The sequence below is a fragment of the Diuraphis noxia genome, unplaced genomic scaffold (genome assembly GCF_037042655.1).
Source record: "Diuraphis noxia isolate RWA-SAM2 unplaced genomic scaffold, SU_Dnox_SAM2 contig0004, whole genome shotgun sequence".
Classification (NCBI taxonomy): Eukaryota; Metazoa; Arthropoda; class Insecta; order Hemiptera; family Aphididae; genus Diuraphis; species Diuraphis noxia.
This window is the reverse complement of record NW_028301714.1, coordinates 4,657,949-4,675,990: the sequence shown is the minus strand read 5'-3', so window position 1 is coordinate 4,675,990 and position 18,042 is coordinate 4,657,949.

Genomic DNA, 18,042 nt, shown 5'->3' with positions numbered 1-18,042 from the left:
AGAAAAAACTAATAATGATCGAAATTTGCTTATGTCTATGAATAGTTCAACTTAAGTCAAAAAGTTTTTAAAATTGCATGGTGGATAGAATATATTTATATAAATATTTGGTGAAAATTTCATGTATCTATGGTCATTTGTTTTAATGTTACATCAAAAACTGAGATTGATTTTGTCGAAAATTGATTGTCCGTAAAATTTCCCGTTTTTCCCTTAATTTTTAGTTTGTTTATCCCGATTATTTAGAAAAATATTAAGAGTTTTTCACTTTTGACCCCCCCAAAGTACCAACTAGATTCACTTTCTGATCGAACGAGGTACTGAAGTCGAAAATTGAAGCACTTTTACTGCCCCAAAACGTGATGACAGGCACAAAAAAAAAAACACATCATGGTAAAATCAACACATTCATCGCTCCGCTCAGAATCTAAAATTGTTAATTATATCTTCTTACAACCATTAAACTATTTATCATCATTTATAAATTTGCGTGTTCATATTAATATGACAATAATAATAATAATAATGATAATTATTAAGTAATAAACTAACTACTGGATTATTTGAAAATGCTGCGTGATACCTCGTTTAAATTCATAATAACGATAAACGCCAAATTCTAATAACGTTTACATTCTGAATAACAATAACTTTACGTTTTCTATAACATTTTACTGATAATATATAAGATATAAGAACTTCAAACTTTACAGTGGTTGTTATGTAGTTGTGCAGTGTAGTGTGGGGCGATTGTAAACTCCGCCAGAATACCGGTCAAGATAAAAAGCTAATAATAGGTCTATGGTAAACTCCGCCAGTTTTTTTTTGTTACCTGGTCAGAGCTCATATTGCCACGTGCCTTCTCACATTGTCAAAATTAGATCGATTCATTAATAATTTTATCTTGATATCATCTGAAATCAGGATTTCCAATGATGATATGGGCAGCAGGTAAGGAATACGTAAAGACGTATACTTTGACAAACATAATCATTCGTAGTCTGCGCGTCTCCGTGTATATTTTAGATATTTCCGATACTTCCGATATTTTTATATATCTGAACGAAATATTTTGCAAGAAAGTGATCATATCAAATTAATTACTGGTCAACGAGTCAATTTATTGATTGTATTTAAAAATTATAAGTTTAATAAAAATATAAAATACGCATCTGGTGAAATTAAATGGAGGTGCAATAACAAAAATTGTAATGCATTTATAAAAACTGTTGGAGCTGAGCAGCAAAATATTACTTTGACACATTTTGCAAATGATACTCACATTACTTCATGCCTTCCAATTTCAAACCAAACACTAGAAAGACAAGAAATAAGTAGTTGTGTTAAAAGAAAAGCGGTGGAAGATATTCGTGATAAACCGGGTAAATACATTTCAAAATTAAATAGTAATAAAATAGGTAAACGTGTCTTATGCTATAAAAAAATAAAAATAAATGATCAATGAGAGATTGCATACGACACATGTAGTCATTTTTTTTGTAGATGGCATAGGTACACCTTTTGTAGCTAAAATATTAAATATTTATATATTTTTTCTTATAGCTAAAATATTAAATATGGGATTAGAATGTTGTAGTAGTACAATAAAAAACTCAACAAATTTAACTTCAAATGACATGTCGTTGGTAAAAAGAAACACGTATAATGCACGTAGAAAATTAATACCACCAGTTCCAACTTCGCGATTTGAAGTTATCTCTTCGCTTATTCAGATGGCACCAAAAACGATCAGAGATAAAAGTTTTTTAATTTTATCCGATTTCGATATTGAGATTATTATATATAGTTGTATTACAAATCTAAAACATTTATGTAACTCAGAAACAATTTATGTAGATAGTACGTTTGATTATTGTGTTAAATTTTTTATAAATTATTTACTTGCATGGCTATTTTAATGGACATTATATACCACTTGTCTTCTGTCTTTTAAAAGATAAAAAACAAGAGACTTACATTAATTGTTTCAAATCAATCTGTAAAAAATGTTTAGATTTAAATTTAGTTTTAAGTCCAACGGAAATAGTTGTTGATTTTGAATTAGCAATTCATAATGCATGCGAAAAAATATGGCATAATCTTAGTCTAGTAGGATGTAGATTTCATCTTAGCCAATCATGGTGGAGGGCAATTCAAAACTTTGGATTGAGTGTTGAATATAAAAGTGAATTAGAAATAAGTAAGTGGCTTCATCTATGTTTCGGATTATTGTTTTTATCTCCTGAAAAAGTTTCCGATGTATTTGCATTTACTTTAGAAGCAATCATGCCATCCGACCCCAGAGTAATAAAGTTCTCAGATTACCTTGTTTACAATTACATAAGTAATGAGGCAGCGTTTCCTCCTCATTTGTGGGCTGATCAAAATGCAAATTTAAATCGAACAACAAATGCCTGTGAATCCTTTCATAGTCATCTAAAAAATTAATTTTATAAAAGTCATCCGAATGTTCACATTTTTAGTAAAGTTCTTATCGAATTTCAAACCCAAACTCATATAAAACTAAATGGCATGTCTTAAGTAAATAAGCTAAAAAATTTGAAAAAAAAATGACAGTGTTACAGGTTACTATGAATAGATATACTAATAGAGAAATACAAGACTTGGAATATTTGCAAATTGTATCACATCATTTTAGTTTTAATATATGACAATATTTATAACGATTATTTATTTATTATATTATGTGGACGATTATTAATTATTATTATTAAAAATATGATTTTATATTATTAGGTATAATAATTATTTATTATAATTTTTTTACTATGATTTAAATAATTAATGAGAACGATATGATATTATATTATATTATAATTTTTTTTTTAATAACATATCTGTTGTGGTACCACTGTCTCATATCAATATATTATATAAGTTTGAATATATATTGTCATGTGTCATAGTCAGTATTGTCTGTATTACTTTTCGGGTGAATTACTTTTTTTCATAACTACAATTCAGTGAGTATTATAATATTGTAATATTAATTATGAGTTAATTAATAAACATGTTATTTCTAAAACACAACATGGTGTCAGGTGTTCTCGATTCTGTGTCTTCCGTTGAATAACCTAATCTAACTGTCATTGAGTGTCGTCGTTTAAAAAAAAAAAAAAACAGGTGTCATCGTCTACATTTGATTTTTCCGCGTCCATGTCCACCGTCTACGTCGTTTCCTCATCAACAGTACCAATTAAACCACAACATGGCTGGATTGACTGGTAACCTACAGCCACTTTCAGTGGAAGGTAATTTATGTCAAAACTGGAATGAATGGATTCAAGACTTCAATATTTATATGACCGCCAGTGGATATGATTCATTAAAAGAATTTAGAAAAGTTTCTATATTCTTACATTTCATCGGTAAGCCAGCGCTCAAAATATTTAATTCATTTAATCAGGATATTAAAACAGTTTCACTGGAAACTGTTATCTCTTGTTTTGTTGACTACTTTATTCCTCGGAAAAATGTCACCATTGAACGTCATAAGTTTTTTACTAGACTGCAGTCTGCAGATGAAAATATCAGTGAATACGTTGCAGATTTAAAAATTTTTAAGCATGTCTTGCGAATTTGATACACTGCGTGAGAGTCTTGTAAAAGATGTACTTATATTTGGTCTACACAATAATTGGCAACAATTAAAGCAACATCTCTTAAGAGAAGATGAACTGTCTTTTGATAAGGCTCTGAAAATATGTTCATCGATGGAATTATCTAAACACCGTACAGAACAATTAAATAATGCCAAAGAAGAGGTGCTGACTGTTCAAACAACTAAAGCATCATCATCAATTCGTTCAAGGAAAAATTCACAGTCAAAATCAAAATGGTCATCTCAAATGAATACAAGTCAAAATAGGGAGTCTTCGTCGAGTTCTCAAAGAAGGAACAATAATGGTAAGTATGTCAGTAGTAAAAATAATAATTGTACTCGGTGTGGACAAATACATAAATTTAAATGTCCTGCATTTGGTGTACAATGTAATAACTGTAAACGTTTTAATCATTTTCCTAAATTTTGTAAGTCTAAGTCTGTCAAAGTGGTTTCAATAGAAAATAATAATGTATTAGAATCTGATCAATTATTTGTCGGTACTGTTTATACCATAAGCAACAATAGTTCTCAGACCTGGCAAATTGATTTGTATGTTAATAATATTTCTATAAGTTGTTTACTTGATACTGGTGCACAAGTTAATATTATGTCTCTTAGTAACTTATTAAAACTTAAAGTTAGTGAGTCCTCTATCATTAGACAAAATACAACCAAGCTTATGTCAATACACTCAGTAGATATTCCTACACTAGGTACATGTAGTCTTAGATGTTGTTTCAAAAATAGTTTTGAAGTCATTACATTTTTCATAGTAGATTTTGATTGCATAACAGTGTTGGGTTTAGCATCGTGCAAACAACTTAATCTACTACAACGAGTTAATGTTGTTAACAATAATTCTAGTCATATTCTACTAAAAGATTACAATGCTATATTTGAAGGTCTAGGCTGCCTACCAATAAAATGTCATATTCATATTAACAATGAGGTCCAACCTATTATTGATGCACCTCGTAAAATTCCTTTTGTTCTGTATGAACAACTTCGTAAAGAACTGGATAGTATGTGTGATTTAAAAGTGATACAGAAAATTGCTTCACCAACGTCATGGGTTAGTTCAATAGTCATAGTAAAAAAGAAAAATAATAAATTAAGAATATGCTTAGATCCTAGAAATTTGAATAGAGCAATTAGTAGGTCACATTATCCTCTCCCTACTTTTGAGGCAGTTAAAACTCAATTGAGTGGAATAAAATTTTTTTCAACACTGGATGCCAACTCTGGGTTTTGGATGATACCACTTGATGAAAAAAGCTCTGAGCTCTGTACCTTTAATACATATTTTGGTAGATACAAATTTCTTAGGTTGCCATATGGTCTTAACTGTGCACCTGAAATTTTTCATCGTATTATAACTGAATTATTCTCTGATGAGAGATTATTGATGGAGTTATTGTATATATTGATGACTTAATTATAACAGGTTCAACACTAGAAGAGCATAATCAACGACTTAAAAAATTGTTTGATAGAGCTAGGGAAGTTAATTTAAAATTTAATAAAAGTAAATGTATAATAGGTGTTACTGAAGTAAAATTTTTGGGTCATGTTTTAAATAGTCAAGGGGTTAAACCTGATCCTGATAAAATTACAGCCATTGTCAATATGCCTTCTCCTAAGTCAGTTAAAGATTTACAAAGATTTCTGGGCATGATAAATTATTTAAGTTCTTATATCCCTAAATTAGCTGATGAGACAACACTTCTGCGTTCACTGCTAAAAAAAAACACATCATGGGTATGGAATGAAAACTATGAATCTGTGTTTAATAAGGTTAAAAACAGTATCACAACGGCACCTGTCTTATCTTATTATGAACCATCGTTATCACTTACATTGTCACTTTGTCAGTTGATGCATCTCAAGTTGGAGCAGTTATTTTACAGAACATCAAGCCTTGTGCTTACGCTTCACAGACCCTTACTTCTGCACAACAAAACTATGCACAAATAGAAAAAGAACTCTATGCAATTGTTTTTGGTTGTAAAAGGTTTCACCAATATTTATATGGTCAAATTGTCAAGGTACAGACAGATCATAAGCCTTTAGTTTCACTGTTCAAAAAGCCTTTACATTCGGTCCCTACTAGATTACAGCGTATGATGTTAAATATTCAATCTTATCATCTTGATGTTGAATATGTCCCTGGTAAACTGATGGTTTTAGCGGATACATTGTCAAGGGCTCCACTTCCAGACTTTAATGAGGACAATATAGATGAAGAATTAATCTTGCAAGTTCAAGCATTTTCTGAATACTTAGCCATTGGAAAACAATATCTTGTCAAAATAAAAAATGAAACTTTAAATGATATAGTATTGCAGAAAATTAAAAATATTTGTATGTCAGGATGGCCTCTAAATAAGCCTCTTCTTGAAAATTCTCTCAAACCTTTTTGGACTTTCAGAGATGAAATTCATGTGATTGATGACTTAGTCTTTAAGGGTAATTGTTTAATTGTACCTACTAAACTTAGATCTGATATGTTAAAACTTATTCATGAAGGCCATATGGGTATTGAACGCTGTAGAAATCAAATAAAAGATGTATTGTTCTGGCCAGGTATAAACAATGATATTAAAAATGTTGTCATGCTATACCAGATCTACCTTGGCAAAAACTAGGTATAGACTTATTTCACCATAATGATCAAACATGGTAGTCGATTACTATTCAAAATTTATTGAAATAGCTCATTTGTCTAAGGGTTCACAGGCAAAATTAGTTATTACTCAATTAAAATCTATATTTGCTCGATTTGGTATACCTATGGAGATAATATCGGATTATGGACCACCATTCAATAGTGAAGAATTTAAATTATTTAGTATTGAATGGGGTATAAACACTGTCACTTCTAGCCCAAATTATCCACAGTCCAATGGATTAGCAGAAAGATGCGTACAAATAGTGAAAAAGTTACTTAAAAAATCCTCTGATACAAATACAGACCCATATATTGCATTAATGCAGTATCGTAACACTGCATATAATAGTTTATGCTCTCCTGCACAACTACTTATGTCAAGAAATATTAGAACTAAAATTCCTGTCAAATTGTCTAGTCTTAAACCAACATTAGTTGAAGTAGAAAATCATAATAAACAAGTTTTCTCTATAACTGATAAAGTAATGTCCTTTTATAATAAAAATACTAAGCAACTATCCCAACTAAAGGTGAATGATAAAGTATTATTTAAAATTAAGCCTAACAGTACTTGGAGTAATGGTAAAATAATTGAGGTCTGTGATCAACCTATATCTTATAGAATTGAAGCAGATAATGGTAGAATTTATAAAAGAAATAGAAAGTTTATTATTAAAACTGCATTAAAAACTCAAGAGAAAAGTAAAGATGATTTGGATGATAATATTAATAAAACTTTCTCTGAAAGTCTATTGAAACCAATTTACAGACAGAGACAAAAAATAGGTTTGGTAGAAATATTGTTAAACCAAAAAGATTTTTAAATTAAATGTTAATAATAAGTATTATCTTGTTACTATTAGGTTTTGTGTATAATAATTAATAGTTAAAAAATGTATGATTAATTTAATTTTTTTTTTTTTTTAAAAAAGGGCATGTTGTGATACCACTGTCTCATACCAATATATTATATAAGTTTGAATATATATTGTCATGTGTCATAGTCAGTATTGTCTGTATTACTTTTCGTGTGAATTACTTTTTTTCATAACCACAATTCAGTGAGTATTATAATATTGTAATATTAATTATGAGTTAATTAATAAACATGTGTTATAATATATTTAACCAATTCACTACAGTACTAACAATTAACAAACACAAGCTCCTTTTTTTAAGTATAATTGACTTTTATTATTACAACACACACTCGCGATAGTGTCCGAGGCGCCGGTCGCAAGACTACTGATACTATATTTGTTATTTTGTTACTACATAAATAATAAAAATAATAATAATGATAATAAATGATAACATTCGGTCATCCTGACATTTAAATGACCTCATTTATAACAGGTGAAACTAGATTAACTTCCATCATAATAATGGACATTTAACACATATATAAATATATATAAAAAAAAAAAAAACAAATAATAATAATTGAGACGAATTGACAGAATATAATGAATTCATTTAAGATCATAATCTACTAAATATGTTGGCTTCCTAGCCAATCTTTGTGGTCTTAATGGTTCGACCGCCTGTACTTGTTCAGTAGGTGTATTGCCCACAATTACATCCTCTGGTTGTTCTGTTTGGTATTTTCCCTCTTCATCCTGTTCATTCTCTTGTTCCTGGTCTTCGAGTGCTTCATCTTGATCTTCGTCCTCATCGATAGGTAGATGATATGATTTCAGATCAGACACATGCGCAGTTGTACGATACTGATGGCCACTATGTTGCAATAGTTCCTGTAGTCTATATGTATCTCCCGGTAATGTTTGGGTAATAACTAAGGGTCCCCTGTACTTTGGTTGTAACTTAGTCGGTTGGCTAGTGTGTTCAGGTGGTCTCTTCAGGTAAACTATTTCCCCAACAGAGTAAGTAACATTGGTATGTTTCGCATTATATTTAATTTTCCACAACTCATGCTCCTTGATTATGCTATCCCTGATTCTGGATTGTAACGATACACTATTGATCCATGTTTGATCATTATCAACTAGTCTTGCCAACGCTCCATCATTGGAATTGGCATAATATCCAAACAATGCGTGAAAAGGGGTGTCTCCAATAGTTTTGTTTACTGAATTATTGAGCTGGCTCTCCACGCGTTGGAGTTCTGTATCCCATGTTTTATCAGTGTTCATGCTAGCTTGTATCATAGGTACCAAGGTTGCATTTGCGCGTTCGACTTGACCATTAGCTTGCGGGTGGCGCACAGAGATAAGTGAATGGATAATACCATTGGAAACACAATATTCGTTAAATGCTTTACTAGTAAAACAAGTACCTCTGTCCGAAATGATTCTCTGAGGAATACCATAATCCAGAACAAACGATTTGATATATTTCAAAAGAAACTTAGTACTTGTGTTTTTGACCGCATATAATTTGACGAATTTTGTTAAATTATCTATCATTACCAACACATGACAGTTACCTCTTGACGATGGAATGAATGGGCCCACATGGTCTACATTCAGAATTTGGAACGGCCTCTTCCCCGATGTGATTGGATGTAACTCCCCTGGCCTTTTTCCTCGTGGAATCTTGTGCAGTAGGCACTCGGGACAACAAGTGATATGGTAACGAACATAACGCCGCATCTTTGGGAAGTAGTAGTTCTCCTGAACTTTAGTAACCGTTCTATCTACTGCCCCATGAGCTGCCAGGTCATGATATTTCACAATTATGCTTTTTCTCATGCAATTTGGCACTACCCACAATTCCTTTTCTGCACCTTCCTTGTTCCTACATACTTTATATAACATATTATTTTTCAATACAAATGGTTTAATAAGATTAGTTTGTTCTACTGTCCTTTGTTCTGGTGTTAATTTAAGTATATTAATTAAATTGACCAATTTCGAATCGCAATGTTGCATTGCAACTACCTCTTCTTCCTGGGACCACACCATTAGAACGTCTAACTGCTTCTCAATCACTTCATGCATTGTATCCACTGCTTCGCCAACTGGTGCTCGACTGGTCGCATCCACGTGTGCCATTTTCATTCCTGACCTGTGCTGTATGTCATAGTCGTATTCCGTCATCAGTGTGGCCCATCTGGCAATCTGAGGGTTCTGTGTTTTCTTTGTATTCATATGGATGAGTGCTTGGCAATCTGTAACAATTAGGAACTTAATATTTACCAAAAGGTGACGTAACCTAGCGACACTCCACACTATTGCCATCAACTCAAGTTTCGTGGAGTGATACATAGACTCTGCTGCCGTCGTCTTCTTCGATACCGCATAAACTAAATGCATCTTGCCATCATCCCCTTGTTGTAGAAGTATCCCGCTTAGTCCCACTGCACTTGCGTCACAGTGTAACTCAGTTTTGTCATTAGGGCTATATAATTTCAAAACTGGCTTACTGGTTAAAAATTGTTTCATTAAATTGAATGCTGTGGTCTGTTCTGATCCCCAGACAAATTTACTATCCTTTTTGAGTAATTCACTAATCGCTCTTGATTTACTCGCATAGTGTGGCATAAATCTGCGAAAATATCCTGTCAGTCCCAAGAAACGTCTGACCTCATGACAATTTTTTGGTATAGGAAAATGTAGTATCGCATCCATTTTGATTGAACCCGGTTGAAGTCCGTCCGTAGTCAGGGTGTATCCTAAAAAATCAACTTGTTCACATGCAAAATGACATTTTTTTAGTTTCAATGTGAGATGCGCATCACCAAGAACCTTAAATACAGATTCCAACTTGACTAACATATCTTCAAAGCTTACCGCTGGAATCAATATATCGTCTAGGTACCAAACAGCCGTGTTACCTCTTAGTTGTCCTAATACCTTACTCATCAGTTTCGAGAAAACAAATGGTGCATTAGTTAATCCAAACATCATGCGTTCAAATTGTCCAGTTTCGGTTGGAGTTATAAAAGCAGTTTTTGCCTTTGACTCCTCGGTTAACGGAACCTGCAAATACCCGGATGCGAGGTCCAAGACACAAAATAATTTGGCACCCGCTAACTCCTCCAACTGCTCATCAATGTTGGCTATAGGAAAATTTTTCTTGACTGTTTGTTGGTTTAACTTCCGATAATCGACCACCAGACGTGGTTCGCCATCTTTTTTTGTAACCAATAACACCGGCGATGAATAACTAGAATTAGTCTCCGTGACGAAACCCAGTCTTTTCCATTCTTTTACAATATTGTCAATTTTTGATCTTTCCAACGCTGATGTCTTATATGGTTTTGACATTACCGGTAGTCCACTATCTTCAATCTCCATTGACAGTACATCCGTACACCCAATTTCTTCCATGCTGAGGGCAAAACAATGTCGATATTTATTAATAAGATTCACTAATTGCTTTTTCTCACCGTGTGTTATTTTTGGTCCGTATTGATTGGTCCGTCTTCAGTGATGACTTCCGGTGATCTTCCATGTTCTTCCTCATTTTCCCGTACCGCCGCTTGAACGCCTCCAATTTCTTGATCCCTATATAACTTTGTGTCAGTAGCAGAATAGTTTACCATCAGTACCTCCACAGGTTCTTCGTTTACTGACGCTGTTACAATGGTTACTTCGTTTGCCTTCACCAATTGATCACTATTCACTTTTACTCGTGCTGACTTCGCTTTACGGAAAACTTCATCATCAAATTTAAAAATATAATCATATCCAAATATTACCTCATTTTTGGTTTTAATAAAAGTAACATTTTCACGATCCGTAAAGGTACGTCCGATTAATAAATCGTGACTTTGTGCCAAATCTTCGACTACCCATAATTCGACCATCTCTGCTACGTCATCAACTTCCACAGTTACCGATGTAACACCATTCACTACATTTATCGGGTTATTACCGTACACAGTAAGTTGTTTAGTTGTAGGTAACACACACAAATTTAACTGTTTAGCTGCACTGGCTTTTATTAAACACACATCGCATCCCAGTGTCCACCAATCCCTGAATCAATACCGGGTTGTTGTTGATCTTAACCATTTTAATGTAGCCAGATTTATTGAGATTCGTATTTATTAAACTAACCACCGATTGGGTCACTGTCTTAAAATATTTTTTTGTATGCCCCTCCTGATGACATGTGACACACTTGAGAGGTTTTCGTGGAGCATCACAATCCCTGCTAATGTGACCGGTTTGTTGGCAGTTATAGCACCGTACTTCGCGTGTCCAATCATTTGTAATTTTCTGGATACCTTCTTTTGTTGCAGCCACTTGTGTAACATTCGACGTAGTAGATGCAGTTTTCTTAGTGATGGTACTAATATTTTTAAGATGCAACTGGCGATCCAGTTGTACCTCTTCCATGCGTCGAATTTCTGCTAACAGCTCTTCTTCTCTAATGTGCGCACTACTCATCAGCGCCATACATAAAGTTTGTGATCGTAATCCAACACATATTTGTTGTTTGGTTTCAGTCTCGTCCAATTTCATTTCTCGGCAAAGTCTAATCTTTTCGTGGAAATACGAATAGGTTGTCTCATTTACTCCTTGTATCCGTCCTTGTAATTTCTTCCAGGTCTCCGCCGTTGTCGCTGATCTCATAAACTTTTTCTTAAATATCACTATAAATTCGCTCCAGTTGGTCAACTCATCCATGTGACCTAAATACCACTGTTTCGCCGGTCCCGCTAAATGTGAACGAGCTGCTTCCAAAGTGTACTGATCTGGCCATTTGTTCAGACACATCGAGGTTTCTAATGCCTTCAACCATTCCGCTGCAATGGCCGTGTCCCCCGTTGATCCGTCAAACGTTGAAATAGTTTGGTTTAAATTAGGTATAAAACATGTCGATGATATATTCGCCTCATTCGATCGTTCGGATAGTTTAGTGACTAATTTTTCCACTTGTTGTTCCCGAATACGGTTTTGTTCAATCATTAATCGTAACAATTCATTGACGTCTACGGTTTTATCGTGAGCCATGATAACGATACTAAACAATAATGAATAAACAGTAAACACTGATTAGGTGCAAATGTTATCACCGTCGTTGATTAGTGATAACCAGTTCGTTGGTATACGTTTTCAACCGTTCGTTAAACACAATTTGAGGTTATGAAGAAGTTATACAATTTTCGCGCAATTCGAAATATATATATACATAAACACACAAAACCTCATGACACGGTAGACCGTAATAATGTTAAATACTTATCCACGCATACGCATCGCTTCGTCTTTGTTCGAAGTTAACCAACAGCAACGCAACACTGTGTTAATTTTCGCACACGAACAAACATAGACAAAATTAAATAAATAGCGCTTAACATTCACGACGTGCAAAATAAGTTCATCCCACTTCTGATGTTATAATATATTTAACCAATTCACTACAGTACTAACAATTAACAAACACAAGCTCCTTTGTTTAAGTATAATTGACTTTTATTATTACAACACACACTCGCGATAGTGTCCGAGGCGCCGGTCGCAAGACTACTGATACTATATTTGTTATTTTGTTACTACATAAATAATAAAAATGATAATAATGATAATAAATGATAACACATGTTATTTCTAAAACACAACAATATCATATTGATTTTATACTACTATTTGATTTTCTTCACTGGCGGAGTTTACAGTAAAAAAAGGTACTTGTGGCGGAGTTTACATGCGCCGTAGTGTGTACCTTTAATAAAAGGTTACACCTACCTTATTTTTATATACGGTATTGACGACACGGGTATGGTCGAATTGCACTTATTTGAGTCGAACTGCACTTGGGTTTAAAAAAGGTAATGGTCGAACTGCACTTGGGTAAAAAGCAGGTAATAGTCGAACTGCACTTGGGTAAAAAGCAGGTAGTGGTCGAACTGCAGTCGTTCAAAACAAAGAGTTAAAATTCAAGCCTTAAGGTCACTATGGACATTCACGTGTACGACGTACGTGCATAACTGTGGAAGTTGGTGAATGTTATACAGATGATTTTATGTCAACTATCCCAGAAAACCAGGCTGTTCAAAAATTTAGTGACTATTTAGTTAATAATTATATTTCTAACGATGGACTTTTCCCGCCTCATATTTGGGCTACGGATACGATTTCTAGTCAAAGAACTACAAATGCATGTGAGTCCTTCCACGCAAAGTTCAATAAATCATTTTCATCGCCACATCCAAATATATTTGTATTTATTGATGTACTAACACAATTACAAATAGACACATATATTTTAATGCAGAATACTGACACAATAAGGACTTCAACTACACGGTACCAGGAAAAAATAAATTATATAGAAAAATACATTAACTTATATGCTCAAAAGCGTATTACCAGGCTAGAGTTTTTGAATGATGTTTGTTATTACTACAAGAAATGACGAAAAAAAATTATAAAAAATGAAAAAAAATGAATAATATTTGAAAAGAAATTATTAAAATTAGTTATAAAAATAAAAATTATAACAATGACAATAATAAAATTTGATGATTTAATATAATATTATATATTTATATTATATTAACATAATGGACAATGGTAGGTATGTATAAAACAATAATTTTTAACCACGCCAATGATTAAAATCATTGTCAGTCCTCAGCCTGTAAGTGGGAAGGGAAATGAGTGTTTTATAAACGTTTAACCCTTTCAAATGCATGATATTTTTGTTGGAATACCTTTTTTGAGCCCAAGTGCAGTTCGACCACTACCTGATTTTTACACGAGTGCAGTTCAACCATTACCTTTTTTGAACCCAAGTGCAATTCGACCATTTATTTTTAGGTAGTAAGTGCAATTTGACTATCCCGGACGACACCACGTGTACAGCCGTTAAGCATTACTTCTGTAGTACCACCATCGTGTATTGTAAATAATTAATTGCACAAAACATCAAAATTCAAAATAACATAAAATCATAAATAAATGAACAATAAACTATGCTATACAACCAAAAATAAAACCCTATATCCTTCTAATATATAAATAGTATATAAAAAATAGAATCGCAAAAAAAAATTAAATTGCCCTTTATATTAGCTATCAATTTTTTGTCGCTGGCGCACTTGCTGAGAATCTTTTTTCATCTTCATTACGATTCTGGAGAACTGGGCGACCGCTCCCTTACATAGGAGATTTTTCAAAATCACCTCGCCAAAGTTTTCCTCGTTGACTTGGACCTTGAGGGTATCCACCATCCTTGCCCTGTCCGCTCCCCACGCTGGACACATGAAAAGCATATGTGCCGGATCGTCTGTCGTGTTAGACAGTGATGCCAATGTGGCGAGAGCCCTTGCCTATCCTAAGGTCATAAGTTCCGAAGCATCCATGTCCAGTCATTATCTGTGGAAGATGGAACTCCATCTGCCCATATCTAATAGATATTATCTATGGTTACACCATGCCTCGACAATGGGTACTAGGCGTCTTATCTACTACCCATCCGCTTATGTAAATAGCCGTCTGACTCAGGCACGCAGCGTTGCTGCTCACGGAACCTTCTTGTACGTTATTCTTTAGAGTAACGTCTTTTCTAATAATGAACCTCAGCTGGCGTTTCCCTGCTAAGCGATCCACTGGATGAGGGACGGCTGCCATGAGGCTTGTGACGATCGTCGAGATTGTTTGATATGCGCATATCCCACAGAGAAGAGCTCTGCGTTGGGCAATGTTTAACAAACGCACATTCAAGGCCGAGTGCTCCAATGTGTGTACCCACTTTGGGATGCCGTATAAAAGTACTGGATGGGCCAACGCTACCAAAAGCTTCCTCTTCTCTTCCGGCCCGCCCAGGTTTGGCATGATGCGCAAGAGCTGCGTCATACCCTTCGACGTTTAACTCGTAAAGGCATCTGACGACAACTACTCCCAGGTATATTACATGTCGTTGCTGAGCCTTACAGCCAGGTAGTAAGTACATCAGGTTTATGCTATTTTAGGGTAGAGGAGAAATAATGGAGAACACAATTGTCAGACATTTTAAAGGCATTCCTTTCATTGTTCAGGCAGGCAGTGATTTGTTTTTCAATCAACCGTACTATCCATCGTCACATCGCTCTTCCGAAGAACTATAACTACCTATCTGTAGTGATGTATTGAACCACCACTATACTTCATCAATCCTCAATGCCTGCAATCATTTGTAAAGAAAAAACAATTTTAAATTTCCATCGTGAATCTCAAAAACCAATATAATAAGCAAATTTTTAAAATGCAAATTTTGGAAAACCCAAATAAAAACTTTCTTACTGTGCTCTTGAAATGATGATATGAAGGTAACATGAAAATTGTATATCTCTTAAATTCTAAACATTATATTTTAACGACGAAGTGACCTTAGGTCTAAATGACGACTGAAAAATGATGTTACGGCAAAACGATGACAACCTTTTTTTGTCCATGTTCGAAAATAGGTACTTACAGTAGTGTTTGTTATGTAAGTCGTTATATTTTTGGACCCATTATAACATAGGCCAGGGTGGTCCAACTTTTTGTAATATCATATTCATACGTTTATTATCATTCGAATTGTCATCACAAAATGTCAATTATTAAAACTCTTTGGTCATCAGATGAGTTCTATGAATTTTATGATGGTGATGCAGAAGTCGACTTTTCTTCAGTAAATATTGCCAAGTGTATAATATTTTTTTTTATTATCGTTTTAAGTTAACAAATTTCTGTTGTTGCATCATAATTCATAAATATGTTATTGGCAACAATACACATTTTAGATATTGAACGAAGTGAGGAATGTATTGATTTTACAATGATGTATGTTGTTTCTTTTTGTGTCTGTCATCACGTTTTGGAGTAGAAATAATGCTTTTTCTTTGAGGCTGATTTTTCATTTTGTTTACTATATTAAATTTACAAATATTTTATCTGATTAATAGAACATTTTTACTACTTATTTCATTTTTATACAAAGTTCTGATTCTTATGTTGATATTATTTCTTCGAACAACCTACATGAAAACCATGAAATCACGCTTTTACTTCATGTTCATATAATATATGGTTGAGGTCATAGGCGTGCGCAGACATTGCTTGCAGGTGGTGCATTTCAATTTTACTATTTATACCTAGGTTACTCTATTATTTTTGCTATCATCTAAAATGTTTTCCTAAACCTAAAATATTAGAAATATTTGGTGTGATTTCACTAGAAATAATTTTTTACTTTATTTTGTATATTTTTATAACAATAAGAACCTTAAAACATATACAAGATTATATTCATCATAAAAAAAGGAATAAAGTAACCAATATCATTTATTAATTATTTATTTATAGTTATAAGAGTTATAATATAGGTCATAGGATAATACAATATAATATAGGAACTAAAGTTCAAGACGACGTATAGCAGGAGTTAAGGTTTTAAATTCTTCGATGATTTCTTCATAATCTAAATTTGTAGCCATTTCTTGTTCCACAAATATCATTAATAAACACTCAAGACGTTCTTGTAACATCTGATTCCTCAATTTATTCTTGACTAAACTTAATTTTGAAAACGCTCTTTCACAGCTACAACTAGTAACCGGAATTGTAACAAAAAGTGATAGAGTTTTAAAAATGTTTGGGAAACTTTTAGATACGTCATTTTTATTTAACTTGTCTAGCCAATTATGAATTACCATAGTAAAAGACCCCTGGTTAAAATCTGGTAGTGATTTCAAAATATTATACTCTCCTTCAATATCTAAGGCACTCAAATCAAATGTAGTTGAGAGTGTTGTTATATCTGATTTACTCAGTTCAAAATTTATAAGATGAATAATAAATTGAAATAAATATATTTTGAAAATAAAACTTAGAACTAATAGAACTAATGTTAGTATGTCTAAATTACTTATTAACATAAAATACTACTGTACCTGATAACTAAAAAATTATAATTTATAAGTTATAACAGAACCATGCATTAATTCTGTCAAGAATATCAAGTTAAATGAACAATTACAATTAACAGACATAAATTTACAAACACTGAAACACAGTTAACACATTTAATTAATAATAAACAAATAACAACAACATTTTTTAAAATTTTTTTTTTTTTTTATTTAAATTACATTTTATAAGTTAAATACAAAATATTTAATCACAACATGAAACACATATTAGGACATATTAATCATTAGATAAACATCTATTATCAAAATCTAGCATAAATATTATTATATTAATATTACTTATAATTATAAAACATAATAATTCAATTATATTTGAAAAAACTAAATACCTAAATTTAAATTAATAATATTATACATTGTAAGTTACAATGATCTAAAAACAGGGTTATATTTATAACAATTTGTTAATTAGGTATGACAAATAATGTTCTTTCAGCATAGAAATAATTAATTTGTAAATACTTAGGTACTATAGTAGTATAGTATTACCTTCTTGAGATGAAGCCAGGGGAAGACACACTGGATCGTCTACATCCAAGATCCAAATCATCTAAATAATTAATAAAAATGTTGATAATATAACACAATAATAAATAATAATTTATTTAAATTGAAATTGATGGTGCCAGTTATTTACTTACCTTTTGAATTCTCAACAATACTATGAGTATTAGTATTAGTATCATCACTACATTTTTGTTTTTTTTTGAAAGAAATCAAATAATGTTTTTTTTCTTTTTTCACTCATTATGTTTTAATTGTTTTATAATCGTGGTTTTTCTACTCAAACTTTGACGAATAAAAAAAAGATCAATAAGTAAAAACACCAATACAATTGTTATCACAAATATCAAATACTGTAGATAATATTATCTATAT